Source organism: Etheostoma cragini, chromosome 1, assembly GCF_013103735.1.
Source record: "Etheostoma cragini isolate CJK2018 chromosome 1, CSU_Ecrag_1.0, whole genome shotgun sequence".
Taxonomy (NCBI): domain Eukaryota; kingdom Metazoa; phylum Chordata; class Actinopteri; order Perciformes; family Percidae; genus Etheostoma; species Etheostoma cragini.
In genome coordinates this window covers 9,601,913-9,618,140 of record NC_048407.1, presented here as the reverse complement: position 1 = coordinate 9,618,140, position 16,228 = coordinate 9,601,913, and positions in this window count along the sequence as shown.

Genomic DNA, 16,228 nt, shown 5'->3' with positions numbered 1-16,228 from the left:
CTGTGTGTGTGTGTGTGTGTGTGTGTGTGTGTGTGTGTGTGTGTGTGTGTGAGAGAGAGAGAGAGAGAGAGAGAGAGAAGGGTGGGCAACAGATGTAATCACGAGTCTGTAGATGGCAGCAACACTCTTGGCCAATCTGACTCAATAAAAAGGGGGAAAAAGAATATTGTCTTGGCGGTCGAGGGCTGCCAACTGAAATTGAAATGAATTGGAATGATCCAGCGGGAAGAAAAAAATATCCACTGTAGTCGTGACATAAATCCATTGGCTACCAATAGGAATTGTTTCACAGTCTGCCCTTGCATACAAGGGCAGACAGTGCACATATACATACATATACATGTTTGCTGTATAGTCCAACTCTGTTCATTTTTGAAAATCAATCATATGGATATGAGTTTAATACAACATGCAGAAATTGATAAATCCAGGATGATAAATAGCTTCTACTTCCCCCACCTGACTCTGGGTCAGGGATAGGCTTCATTATGCAGCAGAAAAAGACACATCAAATATTCTTTTCAATTCTTCTATATTCTGCTCACATGCTGAACATGACCGAGTGTGTTTGGCTATTCTTCCACAGTTATCAACAGTGTTATGAAGCGCTGACTCTACAGTTTTTTGGGTGTCTGTGTGTGTATAAGGAGTGTGCTGATTATGTAAGTCATTTCCATTTCCTCCAATTTGAGAGCGACTGGCTCAGCGCGAACTGCGAGACTTTGAGCCTCGGAAGCTTTCAAGCTCTCCTCAGACTAATACTGAGGAGCTGCGGGAAATAAAACCTCTCACTGAGCTGCCTCTCAGCTTTTGAGAGATGTCACGGGTGCATCTGTTGAAAGAAAAAAAAAAAAAGAGCGACTACAAGGACACACATCAGGGTAAAGCCCCTGTGTGCTGACAAGAGGCTCACATGTGGCTCTTATCCCTCTGCATACAGATACCGTACCGTACTCCAAATACGTCACCACGCCTGTCGCTCACTTGCTCACTCAGGCTCACTTGAGCCCTTCGCTTGCTCCCTGAAGCGTAACGCCTCAACATCTGGTTCTCCATCCTCTTCCTCTTATGGGTCACATCCCATTCAGGCAGAGGAGATCCCGAGTCCTGAGGAGTTTAGACCTTCTCCAAGGTGATTTGACCAGCTGACTCTTGATCTTCCTCGAGGGTTAGAGTGTATCTGTTTGGGGGGGGGGGGGGGGGGGGGGGGGGGGGGGGGGGTTGTGTGCCCCTAAGGATGGCAGCAGGAGGCCAGCTGTAGGGGAATCAGGAGAAGGTGTGGCCATGACTTTTGATGTGATACAACAACGCAGCACTTCTACCAACATTTTGTATGTTCTGCAACTTTGTGTGACATTATCTTGTGACACAATTGTGCACAACACCCCAAGAAACACAGAACTCCAACATATAATCCTGTTAGTATTCCTGGGACAAATTGTCCATGTGTTGTGCAATACAGTAGATCCTATCTGGTTAAATATCCAGGTCAGGGGAACACATTTCTATATTCAACAGTCCATGAACATTAACAACAACATGGTTTAATTTATGACTTAAACTAGAGAGCATATGTTCAGTTTAAACTTCTTTTGGTGTGATAACACTAATTTAACCATATGATTCTTTGCATGAGTTCTGAGAAACAAATTAGAAAGGAGCAAACCCTAACCCTTCATTAGAAAGGAGCAAAAGGTCGTAAATTAAAAGGACAATGTGGTTTTAATTCCCAAATGAAATCTTGACAGAACAGAGCATATGTTCAGTTTGAACTTCTTTCGCTGAGATAATGTTAATTTGACCATCACATCAGATTAAGCCATTACCTTTTTTATAAAAATACAAAAGGCCATGAATTAATAGGGCGACACGGTTTTATTTGATTTCCCACCGAAGTCTAGACAGGAGAAATAATATGTTCATTTTGACCCTCTGAACGCTAATTAAAGCTTCACTATTTTGCAGAAGGTCTAAGAAAGTGATGTAAAAGGTCTATTTAAAGGACTCCGTGGTTTTAATCAGTAGTGGAAAAAGTATTTAGATCATTTACTTATGTGATTTTCCACCAGTCAACAAGTCGTTCACCATCCAAAGGGACGAGCGCGTGCATCTGCATCTGTAACAAACAAAACAGGAAGGCCGTCTGTGACTGGCCAAAGTCTCCGGTCAAGGGCTAGATTTTTGAAAGCCTGAAACAGAACCAAGAGGTGGTGCAGAAGTCTAGTTATCTCTCAGACCACTTGAATTACAACATATTGAAATGTTGTTGTGGAGTTTTTACCAAGCAACACCAAAATAAACCACCTACCCCAGCTTTAAAAGCTTGAAAATGTTTGTACTTCTTAGGCTAATGGCATCATTATGGCGTTTTTTTCACTGCGTGGCATCTACTCGCCTTGTCTCGACTCTACTCAACTTTTTTGGTTTTCCATTACGAAAAAGAGTCCCCGGTACCTGCTAACAGGTACTTTTTGTTAAACTACCTCAGTCAAGGTTCCAAGCGAGCTTAGGCGACACCAAAAGGTGACGTGAAAACCTGCAGTCTGCTGATTGGTCGGAGAGAGTCCTCACTTCATCATTGCTAGCGGGGGGGGGGGGGGGGGGGGGGGGGGACACCACTGTTGCATGGTACTTCTGTTCATACCATCCAATTGGTCTACAGTGCATACCACTTAGATACCACAGTAGATACCACTTAGATACCACAGTAAGTACCACTTGTCTTGATATCCACAGTAGATACCACAGTAGATACCACAGTAAATACCACAGTAAATACCACTTGTCTTGAAATCCACAGTAGATACCACAGTAGATAACACATTAAATACCGCAGTAAATACCACTTGTCTTGATATCCACAGTAGATACCGCAGTAAATACCACTTGTCTTGATATCCACAGTAGATACCACAGTGGATACAACAGTAAATACCACTTGTCTTGATATCCACAGTAGATACCACAGTAAATACCGCGGTAAATACCTCTTGTCTTGATATCCACAGTAGATACCACAGTAGATACCACAGTGGATACCACAGTAGATACCTCTTGTTGCGGGGTGGCTACGCGGTTGCAATAAATTGGCAGTACGTGGGCGTCCGCACAGAAGCAACAGAAACCACACACGCTGATAATGACATTTTTACCACGCACAATCTTTTTTGTGATCAAATTCTTTTCTGTTTTATTTATTTATTTTATTGTTTTGCCACACAGAACTTGGCGGACCTTTGTGCATTCATGAAGATGAATATTACCACGCTGTTTATGGATCTCCAATTACAGGTTGTTTGAATATATTACAGGGATAATGACAGGGCTTTACTGTGTGTGATTATGTGTATTATAGTTTAAAATGTTTAAATGCAGCTGGTGCACTTGATTTATCTAATTGAAAGGATCTCGGCAGTGCTGAGGGTCAATGACTACCGGAGAATGTGTATCAACGGATTCTCTAAAGCGCTTAATAAAATGCTTATCGACATACTTGGATTAGACCTTGAGGCTGTAGATGGGAATGTAGATATGTCTTTAATATCCTTAAATTTCAATAGAAAATGTGCTCATGCAGAGAAAATCATAATTAAAGAAGGACCACAGGCCCAGTGACACAAGCTATTGTGTTGTTATTGGAGCTTTTAGCATTGGGTGCATCTGATCTCGGTGGTTGGTTGAAGTGGAGGAGGTGTGCTGATTGCTGCTTGGCGCTTGTGGATCTATCGTGGCCTATATTCATAGATCTATTGTACATTTAGGTTTAACCGGCCATGCTGCAGTCAAACACAAACCAGGAGACAATTATTGTTATCTATTTTGGTCTTAATCTTAGAGTGTCTCTCTGTAACACACAGACACACACACACACACACTAGAGTTGGGTGGTTTCCAAATTTGGATACTGTCGAATCTCCTTCTTATTTTACCACGGTATACAGTACTACTGTGACTAATTAAAAATGACTTGAAGCTCAGACGGCGTCACCAAACGGTTGGCTTGTGCCGACACCGTTCCGAAACTGAATACCAAACACTGATACTGAAACACCTCTCCCTTCTCGTTAGGTCGGAACACCAAATGCCGCCAAACTGCAGAAGTGGTGTTCTTCTTCGAGATGAGGTCACCCCCCCCCCCCCCCCCCCCCCCCCCCCCCCCCCCCCCCCCCTCATCCACACTGTCACGTGATGACAACCACACATAAGCATTTTTAGATATTAAGTACATTTTATTTAATATTTAATCCTTCTATCCCATATAAGTGCATTGCATTTTTTTAATGACGGTATTGAAATTGATACCGTTACTATTTTTAAGATCTTGCAGTATAACGTATTACCACCCAACCCTAACACACACACACACACACAGGTGGTTCATTGGACTGGGATACAATCTGGTCCTCGATTGGCCTTGCTTCTAAGAACCCAAACCATCAACAGATCCATTTCACATTATATCCACAGGACTTACCTCACTCCTAGGAAATACTTTCTCATGAATCTTTTAAAGTCTCCAATCTGTACCCTCTGTTCAAATAGACTTAGAGGCTCATCCATGCATATGTATTGGGAATGCAAGGATGTGAAGCTTTTTTGGGGGGAGGTCTGCGCCACGTTATCTAATGTAATAGATCACATTGTACCATGTTCTCCCGCTGTGCTACTCTTGAGTGATACCTCCTCACTAAAGTTGACATTTTGGAAAAAACGAATGCTTTTAACAGGCTGCCAAGAAAATGCTGGCTCTACGTTCGAAACCTCCATATATAATCACTAAATCCCAATGGATTAACACATACATAGACGTAATTGATATGGAGCTATCAGTGGCAAGGATGCACGGTGCTGGAGTCAATACTATTTTAGCGTGGCAAACAATGGCCGACAAGGTTAAGAAATGGCTGTAACTTACTACCTGTAAAAACACTGTTGGTTTCGGGGTCTCTCATGTCCATCAATAATCCTATAGAGATCCAGGGTTGAGAGGGGTGGGTGGGTGGGGTGGGGGTTCGCATTTAAGGTATTTTTTTTTCTTCTTTTTTTAATGTATATTCTTTTTCTATTCTTCTTTTTTTTGTTTATACTTTTTCTTTTTGTTGTAATATGGTAAGTTTGTAGTCGGAATGGTGTACATGTCTGAGTATAAATACAATAAACAATTGTTCACAAAAAAAAGTAGAATTTTGAATAGGCTACATATAACTTTTAATTGTATTTCTCCACTGTAGTATTGCTAAAAGGCCTTTTTTTTTTTTACTTTGGCCTAAGTAAAACAAGTACAGGCTTACTTCTTCTACCTGAAGAACTCCACCTGCTGTAACGATTGTAACTAAATCAAACGCACCTTTTTCAAAATGGTGGGCCGTTTGAACTTGACCTGCTCCTTTAACCTGTCAACTGTATTACATTGTCGCTTCAGGAGTTCGTTTTGAAGAATAATCCTGTTTTGTGGCTAATTCTGCAACATGTTCAGCATTTCAAGACGGCGGTAAAGTTTTCTTGTCGTTGGGACTGTGAAGGACCAATAAGGTAAGGACTAACGTTAACATTACCACTACTTAATGTGGTAAGTTAACGTTAACATTAACGCTACTTAATGTGTCAAGTTAACGTTAACATTACCGCTACTTAATGTTTTAAGTTAACGTTAACATTACCGCTACTTAATGTGTGACATTACTGTCTGGCACTGTTGTCTTTGTGCCGCTGGTAAAGTTCTGTGTTGTTAGCTAGCTAATATTAGCAACATGTATTTTAATGTAAACTGTAGCATGCAGACCTGCTCAATTGGCATCTACTTGTACTGGAGTAGCGTTAGCATTTTAAAGTAGGCTAGCTAGCAGAAAAGGAAACACTTAAGTAAAAAAACAAGTACCTCAAAATTTTATTTAATAAAGTAGGTTACATGAGTAAATGCAATTTATTTTCCACCTTGACACTGTACTAGAATTAGCAATGCATGAATGTGTCAGCATTTGTTGCAGCAAAAGTGTGGCCAAGTTGAACTACTTTATAGCTTACTGACCGGGAACTTAATCCATAACAATACATCATTTATATGTTTATTTATATTTTGTATTAAGACTATGAATCTGCACAGTAACCAGGAACGAATGTGCCCAACAGGATAATGGTCATTAATGTGCAACAGGCCTCCATGTAATCAGTGCTCGCACTATTAGATTCCACTAAGATGCGTCCACTAGATAGCATGGATTTCAAAAGTGAACTTCAAAGTTAGTTTCTTCTTCTTTTGAATTGATTAATGTACGGATCAATATGTACAACAATGTATATTTTGCACGCATTAAAACCATTCCTCTTTTTTTAAACTCCATGTTTGCCTGAGTGTAGGCTACCCACAAAATCAACAAGTAACACACACATTTTTAAATGAGACTGACGAGTCATCCAGGTCTGCTAATCAATTTATACGTTTGAATATGATGGGATTTAACGAGTTGAAGACAGCAGTTTTAGGTGTTTACATGAGCTAAGTTAATGTGACGTTTGCTTTAATGTGGTTAGTGCATATAAGCACAACAATTGAACCAAGAGTCTTGTAGATGTTAAGTATGTTCCCTCAATTTGTTGTACCTCCTGGAGACTTCCCCCCCCCTCTCAGATTCAGTCAGGGTGGAATATGACATGTATGATATTTCTGCAGATTTAGCTTTTTTTTTTTTTTTATTTATTTTCCCTTCTCTGCCTGAGAAGCCGGGAGCTGTTGATGCTGTGCCTCCAATCTCAGTGTGTCATTGATGGGAGGAAAGAGATGGAGGAAAAGGTGGGGGTAGAGAGAGAGTGTGAGTGTGTGAGTGTGTGTTAGAGGTGGGGGTTGCGAGTTGCTGGGGCGTAAAAAGTCCAGTACTATTTGTCACCGTCAACTGTATGCCTGGCTGTCAGTGGAGCCCGCCTGCATGCCGTAGCAAAGGCCTCTGGGAGCCCTGTGTTCTGCTGTGTGCATCTGCCAGGCAGGAACCTGAATGCCTGTTGCTACCTCTCAAGGACTGCGTGCTCCCTCTGCACGGGGAACTGTGTTTATGATAGAGAGGGTACAAACCCGGAGGACTCTCAGTGGACCTCTGTGACCTGCAAGGCTAGGCTCATGTAGCCAACAGAGCTAGTTCAAGGTTCTGGCATTGCTGATGGTGTTTTAAGACCTTGTATCTGGACGAATGGTAGAATTGAAAAATTTTTTGAGGAGCTGATGATTACAAAAATAAAGGTGTTGCCTAATAATAACACTGGCATTTAGACATTTTGATGTAAATGTAAATGTGCTGTATTTATATAGCGCTTTTCCAGTCTTAACAAATGCTCAAAGCGCTTTTACATCTACAGGAGACATTCACCATTCACACACATTCATACACTGTGGCCGGGGCTGCCGTACAAGTTGCCACCTGCTCATCAGATAAACATTCACACACATTCACACTCCGATGCGCAGCACCGGGGGCAAATCGGGGTTCAGTGTCTTGCCCAAGGACACTTCGACAACGACTGCAGCGGCGGGGATCGAACCACCAACCTTCCGATTGACAGGCAACCGCTCTACCACTGAGCCACAGCCGCCCCGATCAAAGCTAGTACTACGTGACAGACCTGCCAAAGAGTCTGCTTATAAAGAAGTGTTTACATAAATATTCAGGCAATGAATGGATGTCATATTTTGGAGGGAGTTGTTTCATTCACAATCAGTGGTTTTACACTAAAACATTTGAGACATTTTCCAAAATTGATCGTTTATCCTGTTGCTCTATGAGTTTGAATAATTTCCCATGGACAGATGTGTTACAGGGTTTCACACTGTTCGTGTGTGTGTGTGTGTGTGTGTGTGTGTGTGTAATATAGATTATTTAGTGCCAATACCGATCTCATCAGCCTTTGAACAATAAGGGCTTCCGATTTTCTTGAGCCGATTTTTGGCGCCGATACCGCTTTTGCTCCATGAATTTACATCCTAAACATGACACAGTGTTGATTACAAATGTTACAAGTCTCAATTAAAAAAGGAACATTTATTGAACATAAAAAAAACAATATAACAAAATAGAAAACAATATTTATTTAAAAAGCTGCCACACTGATCTGCTCTGCCATTTCTTTAAAAAGAATAGACAAAAACACAGATCAGTGTCACGTCTGCAATCATCTTAAATTCATACAGACAGATAGGGAAGGAGAGAGAGAGAGACACACACACACACACACACACACACACACACACACACACACACACACACACACACACACACACTCACACACACACCACACGCATCCAAACCTCAGCCAGGTGCTTGCTGAATCAAACTCCCACAAATACCACGCACGGAACCACAGAACAACGTCGGCATTACTTAATCATATCATGTACATTTCATGTCATATTTCCCTCTCTGTTCTTGTACTGGAAAAGTATTTGGAAGTATTATACTTTCATTTTGGAATTGTTTGTATAATGATGGTTATAGTTAAATTGGCTAACCTTTTGCTGTTTATGACAGTGTTTGTAACAGCTACCGCATACGTACGGATAGCCTACATCTTAGCTATTTGCAGCGCCCTAAAAACAATGGCAAGCGGTTTTATAGAGGAGGCATTGACATTTTTCATTTGGACGCACAAACATGCTTAGCTATAGTTGCATCGTTCCACTTTCAACGTGTATAGAATAGTCAAGCTAAGTCAAACAGTTAAAAGGTGCTTTGAAACTTTAAAACTTACAGTTGTATTGAAGAAGTGGTGGAGGGGCAGTGCATGGTCTGCACGTGAGCTGCTGTGTGTGTACATGTAAACACACACACACACACACACACACAAACACACCTAGGCCAGTGCTTCCTGTCCCCATGATGAATCTGTCCTGACACACAGGTCATCAGCTCAACATGGTAATGAGCGAATGGATTCTCCAGCATGCCAAAGTAAACGGTGATTACAAGATGGGTCTAGTAATGTGTGTGTGTGTGTGTGTGGAGGGGGGCAAGCTCAGTTCATTGTATTCCCAGTTGCATTCTGACTTTGCTCTTTTGAGTATCACGGAGGTGGCAGATAGCTTCAAAGAGGATCATTTAAAGGTCATTATGAGTCTTTTTTTTTTTTAGAAATTCATACAGCTTAAATATCAATAACCGTTTTTGGCAAATCATTTCATTTTTGATTGAATAAAGTTCCCCAAATAAATCCCCAAAATGCCTTTTGTTTTTTCTTAGTAATAATAATATTTTTTCAAAAACCCAATTCGCTTTGGATTTTTTGCTTGATGAATGACTGAAATGATTAATTGATTATCAGAACTGTTGTGGATTCCTTTTCTGTTTATTCATTTAATGTTTTTACCTTTTTCAGAGCTTTTAATTAATTAATTAATTATTTAATTTAATTTAATTTGAAGGCCATTTGTTCTAGCCTTTTATGTTTTTTTTGTAGGAAAGTTTTCTTTATCAGAGTCATTTAAACACCCACTCTACTTTATTTATGGTAAATTTAAAAAAAATTGGACCATTTGTTTAAATTTTGGCCATGATTCATAGCTGCTACTCCCGCCATTTTTGGCAATGTGATGGCACATCCCGTGGTTAAATTTGCAAGGCCAAAAATATCAGTAAGATGTAACTGAAGGACTGACATCTTTTTGTTTAACAGCAAACTGGAGAGTTGTTCAACAATAGCAAAGTCCTTGCCACTTTGTAGGAGAGCTCGGGGTTCCCCAATGTGTCAGACAGTGTCTGTTCACATCCCATTAACCTCCCAGTTTAGTGCCTCAGACCGACAACAACACCTCCTGAATGCTGTTTGTCCTGACTTTAATGAAATTGTAGGGCTTCGTGGTCATTATGTGATAGGAAGCTCTCGTGCCATGTGACTGTATGTGCAGCCAGGGAAGATCCTCGCTTGCATGTGCACATGTGTCGTCTGTTTGCTTCCCCTGTCGCTTTACTAGCTGGGGGGGGGTTGACGCTGCCAGCTCTGACTGCATGCAGCGCCGCAGAGAGGTGTGTGTGTGTGTGTGTGCGTGTGTGTGCGAGCGTGTGTGTGATGTTGAGTGGAAAAACCCCTATAACAAGGCTCCTTGTTTAGTGTGTCAGACAGAGAAAGAGAGAGTGAGTGGTTATATTTGGATCTAGTGGTCGGCTCGTGTTCGGGGGCTCTGTGCTCACAGTTTCCCTAAATCCAATTTGGATTTCATTCCTGGACTCCTTCCAAACAGCAACTGTATCAAGGCCAATGTTTCAGACACACAGTTTGGACAATCTGAAAGCAGCTTTGAGAAGGTTGCACATGGTGCGTCTGCCCACTGTGTTGCTCAGTTTTTGTGCGTTTCCAAAACAGTCACTTTTGTCAGTGAGTTAAGTTCAGCCCTACGGGTACCCCCTTCTCCTCTGAGCTGGCAGCGCTGAAAGCAGCGGGCTTTTACAGAAGAGATGCGAAGAGTTGGAGTTTTTTTTAACCCTTGTGTTGTCCTCCGGGTCAAATACGGAAAATAATTTGAAATTTTTGTCTCTCTTTTAAGACTTTTCTTTTTAGTTTTCACTAACACCACCTTGCTGCCACTAGTTTTAAAGTACGTTTTGGAATTCAATGTCAAAAACCCTCATTTAAACAGAGTTATGATTAAAAAAAAGCAAAAATGATAAAATATTTTGACCAATAGTTAAGATAAGAGGAACGTTGATGAGTTTCGTCAGGAATGAAAGTGATCAATTGTATTTGCAAAGAGCGTCATATGGAATTCAATTTATTTTTTGTGGTGATTTGGTTATAAAAAACAACAACTCATATTTCAGATATTAACATTGTTTAAAGGGGTCAAATTTGACCCGGGGACCACAGGAGGGTTAAGTGAAACTCTTACCAGGTGACATAATTAAGGGATCAATGATTTTGAATCACATGCACATATATGTGTTCCGAGGTAGGGCTGCACGATATGATGAATATTTAATAATTATTTTGACTGATATTGCAATTGCAATGTGATTCACGGTATTGAACGGAATGATCATGTTTGTATCATTGTTCTCATTTTAATGAGACAGGACACATGTTTAGCCTTATTCTGAGGCCAGAGGAAATATCTGCCATGACTACTATGAGAAAATTCTATTGAATGTTATTATTTACTAAGTTTTACTGGAGTTATGTTGTCATGCATAACATACTCATAGTCCAAATAATCATTTAAAATTAAAAACCAAAACACAAAAACACATGCACCGCATAGAATCAGTTAGCTTTTTTCAAGTAGTCATTTTGCACATATTTCCATTTAAATATTCTCATTGATTCTGTGATATTATTAAGAATTTACACTGGTCAATTTGTAAGTTGGTTATATTGGAAAGCTAGCAAGATTTGAAATTAGCATCTCCTTGGGGCTCCGTCTAAGCCCCCCCCCCCCCCCCCCCCCCCCCCCCCCCCCCCCCCCCCTCGGGGCTCCGACCCACACACACGTGCATGGGCATCTCTGCATCTCTGCTTCAGAGCAGAGAAAGAACCGTCATTTTACAGTTAGCGATGCGACAACGACGCCATTGAGCTCAGGCTCTCTCATCCGGTAGAGTACGCGCAGCCGTGCGAGGAGGCATTTCATTGGTTCTTTTCTAGCAGGTGGGCGTTTTTTTTTTCTACATGATTACAGCAGCTTCAGATACAAATCTTTTTCGCTCCCTTTTCAGAGTCCATAAGTTCTTTGTTGCTGTAGGGTCCAAGACCATTTCAAAAGTGTAAATTGAAAATAGTTACCATTCCTGAGTTTTTCCGTGGAGATAGGAAGCATAGGGGAGAGAGAGCGGTGTGTGACATGCAACAAAGGTCCCTAGCCTGAATGGACCCTGGGACCTAGCCTTAAGTCACTAGGCCACAGATGAAGTCATTCCTTTCCCACATCGTCTCTTATCTTCTGACTCTGTCTTCAAGGGTAGCAGCTTTAAAAAGAACCAGGCTTTTCCCACATATTGTCTAACCTCCTCCTCTAAATTCCTTTTTCCTACAATTATATATATTTATATGCAATTTGTTGCTGGCTCATCTGAGTGCATCCTCCTTCCCCCATGTTGAGCAAGAAAATGACTTTCTAGGAGGGCACATTGCACCGAATCATCCAGTCAACAGTAAAGTGGACTCACATGAAGACATACGGTGTACTGTATGTATGTACACAGCGCCTCAGGGAAGCTTGCAACAGCATGTTTGTTATATACACACATTGACATCCATGGACAGCTCATTATGATAATTCATTGGTCCTGAAATGAGAGTGTGCTCATCAGATGCTGAGGCTTAGCGTGCCTTTCTCTGCAGTTTAATGTAATCTGTAGCTCCAAATGTTCTGGTTATCTGGAAGACATTATGACCTGGGGACCTGCGGGTCAACTGCTAGAGTGTTTTTGGGTCATGTTAGTCTGCAGTGAGTTGTTGTTGTCTTGTTCTTGGGTTTCATGTTTTAGTTTTAAAACTGGAAAGGTCAGTTGATTTGAGAGGTTTTAAGAGAATGCCAACAAGACATCAAAATAAAAGGAAAACCTTGATCACAAGTCATATTTCCTTCATCAGTCTGTACAGGATGTGGGAAAAGGAAAAGTGGCGGGCCATTTTTCCCTTTGAAATGATAGTAAGCTGCCAGCTGACTTTACTTTGACATTTAGGAGTGAATCAAACTTCATGTTTTATTACTACTGCAGGCATCTCTCTGCCCTCCCACTGAGGATAAATGTAGAAACACACATTTGTATACACACATTCAAAATAAGACAAAACCTATCATCCCGCAGCCACACCTCAACAGTTAAGAAGGAGCCTTCCTGAAAGAGCGGTTGGCTATTGAATAACTGTAATTTGGGTGGACTGGAGCCGCCAACTAATGATATCTATTTAATTTTCTCTAAGCTTGGGTACTCAAATGTAGGTCACAGGGTGATTCATTGCAGAAGCATTCCTACAAAAAAAAAACAACAACAACATGGAGAAGCAAAATGTGTGGGAGCTGCATAAACCAGTGTAATGCCTCATTCCATCTCTGTCTCTCTCTCTCTGTATCTCCCTCTGTCTCTCTTGGTCATTTTCATTCTGTTTGCAGATCACTATTTGTCCACACAACTCTGTGCAGTCATCCTATATGCCTTGACAAGGAGGGTCTCGCCAGACCCTCATTTGGAAATGGGTTAGGGCTGCATCAATGACTCAATTGAGATGCATCTGAGGATGTTAGTTCTTGGTCTGGGCTGCCACAGTTGTGGGTGACGTGGCTACACCTTCGATCCGAGCAGAGACGCTTTTCTACTCTACTTTTCATGTCAACCCGACGTGACGGCAAGGAAAATTTGCAGTATTATTTTCAACACACTTTGATCCCTGTTGTGCTGCATTGTCAAACAAGTATTTGTCTTCAAAGTAGTTGTGATAGCTAAACTTTTCCCAACAGTAACATTCATTGAATGTTTTATGCACATAGCTCGTGTATTGTGGCTTTGACAAATGGTGGTATCTGGAAATCTTTAGGCAATGTGAAACGTTTGGCAGGCCACTTCCTTTTTCTGGCTACTTACTCTAAAAACCTTCCTCTGTTGCTTGATACAGTACGTACGTACGTACGTACACATCCACAGTCCTACTCGACTTGGCCGGGTAACTCCCAGGGCAGTTTTGGCAGGTTGCGCGCCAAGCAGTGATGTAACTAGGCGCCGGCCTCACTAACTAACTCTCAGTGGCAGGGAGGGAGGCCTACACACAAAGCCTCTGAGCTGGATGGGACCTGACATCATGGTATGAACCTGTCAAAGCAAAACTCTGTACAGTTTCACGGTTCAGTCGGCTTTCACCATGAAAGATATGATTGGGATTGAAATTTGAACCATACATACAGGGATGTATAAAGAGAGGGAAACAATACATACTGTATGTACCGGTAATTCTGATAATCAATATGTTGTTTCTGGCATCATTTGATCGTTTATCAAATACAAAAAGTCTAACTTTGACTGGTTGTAATGATTTTCAGCCTTTCTCTGATTCACATCAATGGTAATTAAATCCAGTAGGGGACACAATAGCTCGAGGTGTTTTTTGGAAACTTGAAATTGAATTTCATTATTTATATATATTGTATATTAGTTCCATACTCTTCATACTGTAGACTGTGCACATATTAATTTTCTTCTGTTGGCCTGTTTTAGTGGAGCAGGTGGGGCGTTAAGTAAGGATTGAGATGGATGGAGGGCAGGTTACCATAAACTGTTACTACTGGGCTTATTGTTGGGGATTTTAGTTGATCGGCCTAGACTACCTTTTATCATTCATTCTTTGATTTCACTGTAGTTAAGTTACAAAATATCTTTTAAAATGTTTTTGAAATAAAATAAATGATATAGGATAGTATCTGCACCCCAAGAAAATGAATTGGGCCTATACTACAAAAGGAATCCACTGATGCGATGGGAGAAAGATTTGTTCAGGTTAAAAATACCCAGCGTAAGACTAAAACTTCTCCAAATGACATCTCTGATTTGATACATACAGACAGAAGTAGCAACTACCAGGTATGTATCAGGACTTGTCAGAAATCAGAGGTTTTTTTTGTCAAGTAGGTTCTACATAACAAGTTTTTGTCTTTCTTATTTTGGGGCCTAACTGTCAAAATAAAGATTGTAAGAGAAAAGAAAAAACTGCAACTCAATGAAGCCTGATGGCAAAACATGCCATGTTAGTCATTGTTTTGTTGTTCCGCCGACGTGTAGATGCAGTAGGATACCTGTTTTCTTGAGGAAAGGCGGGAGAAGTGGTACGCCGCTGTGCTGTCCTGGTGGCAGATTGGCTTAGAGCCTTCCATGCTTGTTACTTACCATCTGTTTAGTCTCTTGTGTCTGCAAAGTTTTTAATGAAGAAGATATACTAAAAAACATTGCTTTTGAAAGAAATGCCAGTGGGCTTTAAAGGCATGGAAAGTCCCTTTACATGCTGCTTTTTGGATGTTTTTATATAGGCCTTAGTGGTCCCCTAATACTGTATATGAAGTCTCTTTTTATATAGACCTTTGTGGTCCTCTAAAACTGTATCTGAAGTCTCTTTCCCGAAATTCAGCCTTGGTGCAGAATTAGAGCCAGTCCTACAATGAGCTTTCCTTTAGTATGTGCTATTTCTGAGTCTGTAGCTTTTGAGGTGGAGAGAGTAGGGGGGCCAAGGTGAAGGCTGGGGGTGTGGCCTTGACCTGCCACTTTGCTCATTTGAAAGCCATGATGTCTCTCTCTCATGGGTGGGCCAAATTTTCTGGGTGGGCCAAGCAGAGAAAGGGAAGGTAACCTTGCAACTTATGACCTCATAAAGGCCATCTGAGCTTTCATTTTCTCAAAAGGAGAGCAGGAGACCCAGGGCTCAGTCTACACCTATCGCCATTTCTAGCCACTGGGGGACTATAGACAGGCTGGGGGAACCCATATTAACGTTAAAAAACCTAATAAAAATTTTAATGCCATGGGACCATTAAGGTTAACATTTCAAAAACAGGACTGGGCCTTGAAAGCAGTATATAAAACAAAATACCATCTATAAAAGTGTAGTGAGGAAAGATTTTTTTTTTTATTATTTGAATTAAAATCCAGTGTGAAATTGAACAACTTCAAACTGAAACTGTAGTTACTGTAGTTTATCAAGGCAGTACCATAGCAAAGGCTTCAGCCTATTTAAATTACATGATTATAATTTCCAAGACTGTTGACTGTTCTACAAAGCACACCCCAGTGTTTCGCATTTCTTTCATTATACATTTTTTCAGACCTTCCAGGTTTCAATTAACGGTGTTGTGAACTCGTTTAAAAAGGTTTCTGATGAAAGTTGAACTAAAGGAATCAGTTTACAACAAATGAAAATGCTCACGGACCGATATAGAGCACCCGGCATGCCTGTGTTATGTTGTATACCGCTTCCCCATTGATAAGCATTTCCCCCTACCTCTATCTGAACCAAACCCTAACAGGGCAGGGTTATGGTTACAGGAAACAATATTCACCCAGAGAACAGACTTGGGACACCGTACCTGTTCTAAGAAAACAAACCAGAGCCCCAGAACCAGATTGAATGTCGGCAACATTGGCAACTTGATTAAAAACGACACATTAAATTGCATCTGGGCAGTCTCGGAGCCGCTTATGTAAGGCAAGGCAAGGCAAGGCAGCTTTATTTGTATAGCACATTTCAGCAACAGGGCAATTCAAAGTGCTTTACA